The 6,264-nt window shown below is 46.8% G+C and overlaps 1 pseudogene; it reads right to left on the reverse strand.

Annotated features, from left to right (window-relative positions):
• Positions 1-600: 600 nt before the first annotated feature.
• On the reverse strand, positions 601-4,297 carry LOC103611179 (annotated as a pseudogene).
• Between the last annotated feature and the right edge of the window lie 1,967 nt (positions 4,298-6,264).

A 6,264-nucleotide genomic window follows, 5' to 3' on the forward strand; every position in this document is an offset into this window, starting at 1 on the left:
GAAACATCATGGACTCTTAAAAGTAGTTTTTTCCATTAGACTCTACCTGCGTATTAGTGTTAGTGGTCTAATATACTTGGTAGCTTCAAGCATTTAAATAGGAGCCATTCCAGCTTTATCATTCTTTTTGTAAGAAAATATCTTGTGTTACTCTATTTAGATGATTATATGTTGGGGTCTCCTCCCCCTGAGCACTTGTCTGTTCACAGGCCCCTCACGTCATGCACACACCGCAGTGGCTCAAGCACAAGCACACGCTGTTAAAACCTTAAAACCACCCCCAGCCCTGGCTCAGCCTGCCCTCTCCCCACTGCAGAGACATGATCAACCCATGGAATAAGTTACAGCAATCATTTATCCAGCATCCAGCTCCTGGGCTGCCTGTTTTGGAGTAACCAAGAACAGCTCAGCAGGAGCTGATTGGGAATCTGCCTGACAGGGACATGCCAGGAACGTGCCCTTTGCCAGGGAAAGGTGCAGCCTTGCTCCTGGTGATGCACTGGGAAAGACACAGAACCCTCTTCCTGAACCCTCTGGTCAGATGAGGTCGTCTCCCAACAGCCGCCAAAGCAGCTCCTCCCTCACCCCCACAAGCAGGTGGGACACAGCTACAACAACTCTTTAAAAAAAAAAAAAAAAGTGTCTTTTATACTCTACAACTTAAGTTTCTTTGGAAAGTGAAGTAACTGAATCGCAAGGACGCCCTAGAATATTCCATGGTGCTATTTTACCAAAAAATTAGACGAAAACAAAATTGTCCAGATGAGTTTTTCATCTACACATCACCTGGCCCCGCTCTTAGTTCGCGTTTCTCTGGCGGACGTTCTTGTCCTTGTGGTTTGTGGCATTGCTCTTCAGTGGTGCAGAGTCTCCATCATCATCATCAGGAACCTCACCTGGCTTCCTCCTCTTCTCATAGATGAAGATGATGGTGACAAGAACGAGGACTTCTGCCACAATGCCCAGGAAGGACCAGAGCGCTGCCAGGCGGCTGCGGACGCGCAGGTTCACCGTGGCATCCCCAGTGCCGAACGAGTTGGTGCCATTGCAGAAATAGTCGCATTGTCCTGCTCAATATCCAGTTTAAGGATGCGTAGCTCTGTCTTGTTGCCACTGGACTTGATGATGTATCACCCAGAGGCATTCTCGAGGAGCCCGTGGCCACTGTTGTGCCAGGACCAAGTGGTGACAGAAGGGAAAGATTGCAGACCAGCACACCCGTGTCCCCCTCATTCCCATGCTCGGACTTCTTGTAGGCCACCACCTGGGGGGCAACTGAAATATTCACTTGTCCTCTTATCTGTGGGTTTGCTTCATAAACACACTCGTAGATGCCCTACTTAAATGGTGCAGCAGTTTAATTAAATTAATAATTGCATCTTAATTGACACCTTATTGCTTGGTGTACTGTCTTGTTGAGCAACAAGTTAGACAAAGGCAATGCCTGTGCTATAAAATAACACAAGCCCTTGACACAGATGTGAGCACTGGATCACAGCCATCAGTCACTGTTCACAGAACCACAGAATGGGTCAGGTTGGAAAGGACCACAAGGGGTCACCTGGTCCAACCTCCCTCCTCAAGCAGGGTCATCCCAGAGCACAGGGCACAGGATTGCTTCTGTTTGTAAGCAGTGTCTCTGGTAACCTCTGGGGCCTACAACAGCCCAGAATAACTTCCGCATGGAAATCCCTTTCGCTGATAGTTTCAAATGTGAGCTCACACATATGCAACCAGCAGCTATGGATGGGTGACAGTGCAATTGAGGCATTAGAGGGGCCAGTGCCATTTTCTCTGCCAGTGCCTCCCCGCTTGGCATGTGGCTGCTGGGCCTCTTGGGACCAGGATGTACAATGTACAGCTCAGTGATGTACCTTGAGACATGGGAAGGTGCTGATTTTGCTTATATCGGCAGACTTCTACAAGTCTCTCTTCTACTGAGTTCATGACTATTGGCCCAAAGAATACCTGTCTGCATAACCCTTTTCTATGAGGCTAGGAACTCTAAAGAGGAAACCATTTTGGATCCCACAATCTTCTACCAAAATGTTTGAAAGATGGACCGAGGAGAAAGACAGGTGTCCCTGTCACCAGAAATGACCCTGCCACCTAGCAACGCAGCAGAATCCTGAGCAGAGCTGTAGGGGAACGTGGTTTCTGTGCTTGCTCTCCCAGACTGAAAGAGTCCCCAGGGATTAACAGGAGGGAAGTAGTTCCTGGCTCCATTCCTGGAACAGCTCCCAGGGAACCATGGAGAAAGTACTGCTCATACTTGCACAGAATACCTTTGTGATGTTACCAGGTCCTGCTCAAAGAGAACTGGCTGTTCTGGGAGATAGAGCAGTTTGGTAAGGGATATGGGTGTTGGCATTTCCTGAGACAGGAGCACCTTTCCCAGCTGGGCAGTGTGGATATACTTGACCAGGTGGGACTGAAGCTCCAGGCTGCTGAAACAGAAGCTAGGAAGGATGGAATACCTTCTTTTTACTTACGTGACCCCATGCACATCTGGGTATCTGTTCAAACAGTAGCTACATATGCTTTTGTTCCTGCCTCCCTTGCGGTGATGAACTAGATCTTCAAAAGTTTATTTTGCAAAGAGAAGTTGTTAAAAGCTGAGCCACAGCCTTTCATTTGGGGAGTTGCAGAGATTACTACTGCTGGGATTCTGGCAGGTGGTTATGTAGGGGTACCATGAGTAGAGAGGTGGTAGCAGTTCATGCATGAATAGAGAGGAGAGGATAAGAATGTAGACCCTTAGTTATAGCAGTAGACAACACGACTCATGAAAGAGTTAACAGAATGGACTGTCAGCATGGATATGATTTTATTCCCTCCATATAGCACTGTGGGAAGGCAAGGCACATGCAGAGGACGGGCTCTGTTTAGGGAGGGAGGGGATGAATGCTGCTAAGTGTTTGTGAAGGTTTTGATGGACATATGAATTATCCAAATTGCCACCTCCAGTTCTGGAATTAGAAGAGACAGACAAGTGTACGTGGCCATCTGTGCCTATGAGGCCAGGCAGTGTGTGTGGGAGCTGAGGGCTGAGCCCTGCTGGAATCCCTCCATCTGGCATGAGAATGCTCATGAGCCATTTGGATTGCACAGCAGGAAATGGGACTATGAGCACTGTTGGTATGGATTTCTAGGATGCCTCTCAGTGTCCAACACCTTGTGGTCAACCAGCTGGACACACATTCCACTGGTGGTCATTGCAAACTGGACCTGTAACCAATGGTCAAGGGGGGAAGCAACATTTTGTGTTTTACAGTATACAGAGAATGTTCCCAGAAACCACTTCTAATTCCAGGCAGGAAGAGCACATATTAGGAACACTGCTGTTGTCCCAAACTAGAAATTGATCTGCCATGGAGCCCCTGACTGAGGGTAGCTTGCCTGGCTTCAGCCTGAAGAGTGAGGTGGGGCTACAGATGGGCCGTATGAAGCATGGATAGTTGTCTCATAAGCATATGAAGAAAATGCTGGGATAGGGAGATTATCCATGGCAGACAGCAGGGTGTTGTCACACCTGCAGCCCAGCACAGATTTCCAGCCTGCAAGCATAGAACAAGGTGTACTGGAAGGTTTCATACCCTGCTGCCTGCTTCTGGAGTGTGACTGCCACTGGGGTTGTGGGGATTAATAAGGGCCAAAGCATGTCAGAGTTCTGAGCCAGGGCTGGATACCAACAATTTGTAACTTGGATGCAACGGTTGTGTTTCAGGAGTGGCTTTCAGCTGATTCAGTGGATATGAATCAGTCTGTGTGTAGTGGTTTTGGTTCGAAATATCCATTACTTACTTATTTTTCTTCTGTGAGGTAAGAATTAGGAGAAAGCAAAGCAAGCACATAACCTCAAAGAATATAAAGAAGTTTATTAACAGAACTAAAAGAAAAAAAATCAGAATCAGACTAAACCTTCAGAACACTTCTCTTCCTCCCACCTTTCTCCCTTCTCCCACTGACAACATAAAAATACAACCCTTGAGATTTTCAGTCAGTTTACCACCTCTATAATAATCTCTTTTTTCAGTTCACTTAGGGAGAGGAGTTTCTCTTGCTTATGCTGTGGAGACATCTCCATAAGAAACAGTTCTCTTGTGGCTTCAATGTCACAGCAACACAGCCGCCCGGGATGGTTCTCTGCTCGCATGTGAAAGTCCCTTCCCTCGACTTACAGCTTTCCCCACAACGGCTTTCGAGGGTTCAATCTTTTGCTAAAGGGGTACCATTTTAAGGATGAGCTGTTCAGAAGAAAAAGGTTCTCCTCATCTATCTCTGGGATCATCTTCATCTCTACGAACAGAGGTCTTCTTCTTCCCTGGGAACAAGGGTCTTCATCACTTTCATCTCTCTCTATTCAAGCTTCTCATCAAATCACAGCTACTTCAACATTTGCTTGTTTCAGCACAAGTACTTTTGCTCACAACTGCAGTTTGAATGCTCCACCCCCCATGCTTTCATGAAATTACAATGGGTACTCTGATGTATCATAGTCCATCACCATAGCTTTACAACAGAATTTCAGCTTCTAGGTTTGAAGCATCTCTTCTTTCTCTTTTCTCGGGGTTTCAGCTCTTCCTTCTTCACTGACTTTGGTGTCTTTATGGTGTTTTCTTCACGTGCCTTCACCTTTCCCTTTCCTTTGACTTTGGAGAGGATTGATGTCTGCAGGCTTCATCTGTTCTGGAGGAATCTTACAGCACTAAAGGGTTAATCTCACCCAGCCCCGCAGATGGAATTCGCTTATCGCTGTTGGTCACATGATCTTTGCTGGACAGCGGCCTCAGATGAATTTGGACTGCACTGGGTGAGGCCTTGCCAAGCCGCGCTGCGGGGCTGCCTGCACGGAGCAGGGCTGCGGGGGCCAGCCCGCATGGAGGAGGGCCACAGATGGAACAGGGCCTCACGGCTCCAGGGTGGCTGTCTCCCAGCCGGCCCAGCCCTCACTGAGGGGCTGCGCCGGGTGCCCAGTGAGCAGAAGCAGCTGAGATCTCAGCCCAGCCGTGCCACGGCCAACCTGGCCGGGCCACCCTGAGCAGGGCCTGGCCCAGCCCCACTGGGCCGCACCGCGGCCCCCAACTTTCCTGTCCAAAAGCCGGAAGCAAGAGAGCTTTTCCAGGGTTTGTTCGTTCTTAAATGGGGATCAGAGAGGCGTGTCAAGCACTTAAGTGGCTTAAAAAGTTGCCAGTATTCAAACTAGCCAGTTGATAGGTTCTGTCAGGTCTAGAGGAAGCTGTAAGCACCTCTTTGCAAAAGAATCACTTCTGTGGCTGATGGAGCCCTCCTTAACTAAATACCCAAACTATGCTAAACCATGACGCTGTGCTGTTTGGTTCTTGGAGCACAAGGATCCTTAGCCTTCTTTTTGTCAATATAAACAAATTTGTTTAGGCTTACTGAGCTGTATCTCAGCTTTTTATCTACTCTTCAGCCAGACCTCTAAGTTTCTGTTCTCAGAGCTGTATCTGCATGTCTTTGAGCAAGTGTACAAAACTTGTGGAGTGTGAAAGAATAAGAAAAGAGCAGGTAATAAATAAATGGAATTTGTGAAATTATTAACTTGTCAGTTTAACATCAATTAAGAGAGAAATTCTGGAATGGAAAAAATCAAACCATCTGTAACATCTTGGAAAAACATCAAAGAGCTGAGTAGCTGCCAACATGGTCCATTTGTTCAACCCAATTCCCTTCTGTGACTGAGTAATTGGTCAGTGGATAAAAGAGGCACATTAGAAGTCACATTTTGAGATTAGTAGAGCTTTTGCTACTCCCTTGCATCACGCTTTTGCAAATACGCACGTAAATTAAATTATGTGGTGAAAAGCCAAATGACTTGGATAATCTTGCTCAGAAAATTGGTCTGATATCTGACACAACGGACACATCAAATGAGTTTTCACAGGGTCTTTTGACTGGAATAGGGAGTTGGCCTACTACTTACTATTTTAACAGCTAGCTAGAAGCAAGCAGACTTGTTTTATTGCTAAGTTAGTCCTCCAGCCTTGATAAAGGATAAAATCAGAAACAAAGATAGAATTTAGAATCACAGAATGATTTGGGTTGGAAGGCACCTTTAAAAGTCATCAAGTCCAAACCTCCTGCAATAAGCAGGCACATCTTCAACTAGATCAGGTTGCTCAAAGCCCCATCCAACCAGACCTCGAATGTTTCCAGAGATGAGACATGTGCAACTTCTCTGGGGACCCTGTTCCTGTGCCTCACCACCCTTGTCATAAAAAAATTTCTTCCTTATATCTA

This window comes from Corvus brachyrhynchos, unplaced genomic scaffold, assembly GCF_000691975.1.
Source record: "Corvus brachyrhynchos isolate BGI_N302 unplaced genomic scaffold, ASM69197v1 scaffold80, whole genome shotgun sequence".
In the NCBI taxonomy this organism is placed as follows: Eukaryota; Metazoa; Chordata; class Aves; order Passeriformes; family Corvidae; genus Corvus; species Corvus brachyrhynchos.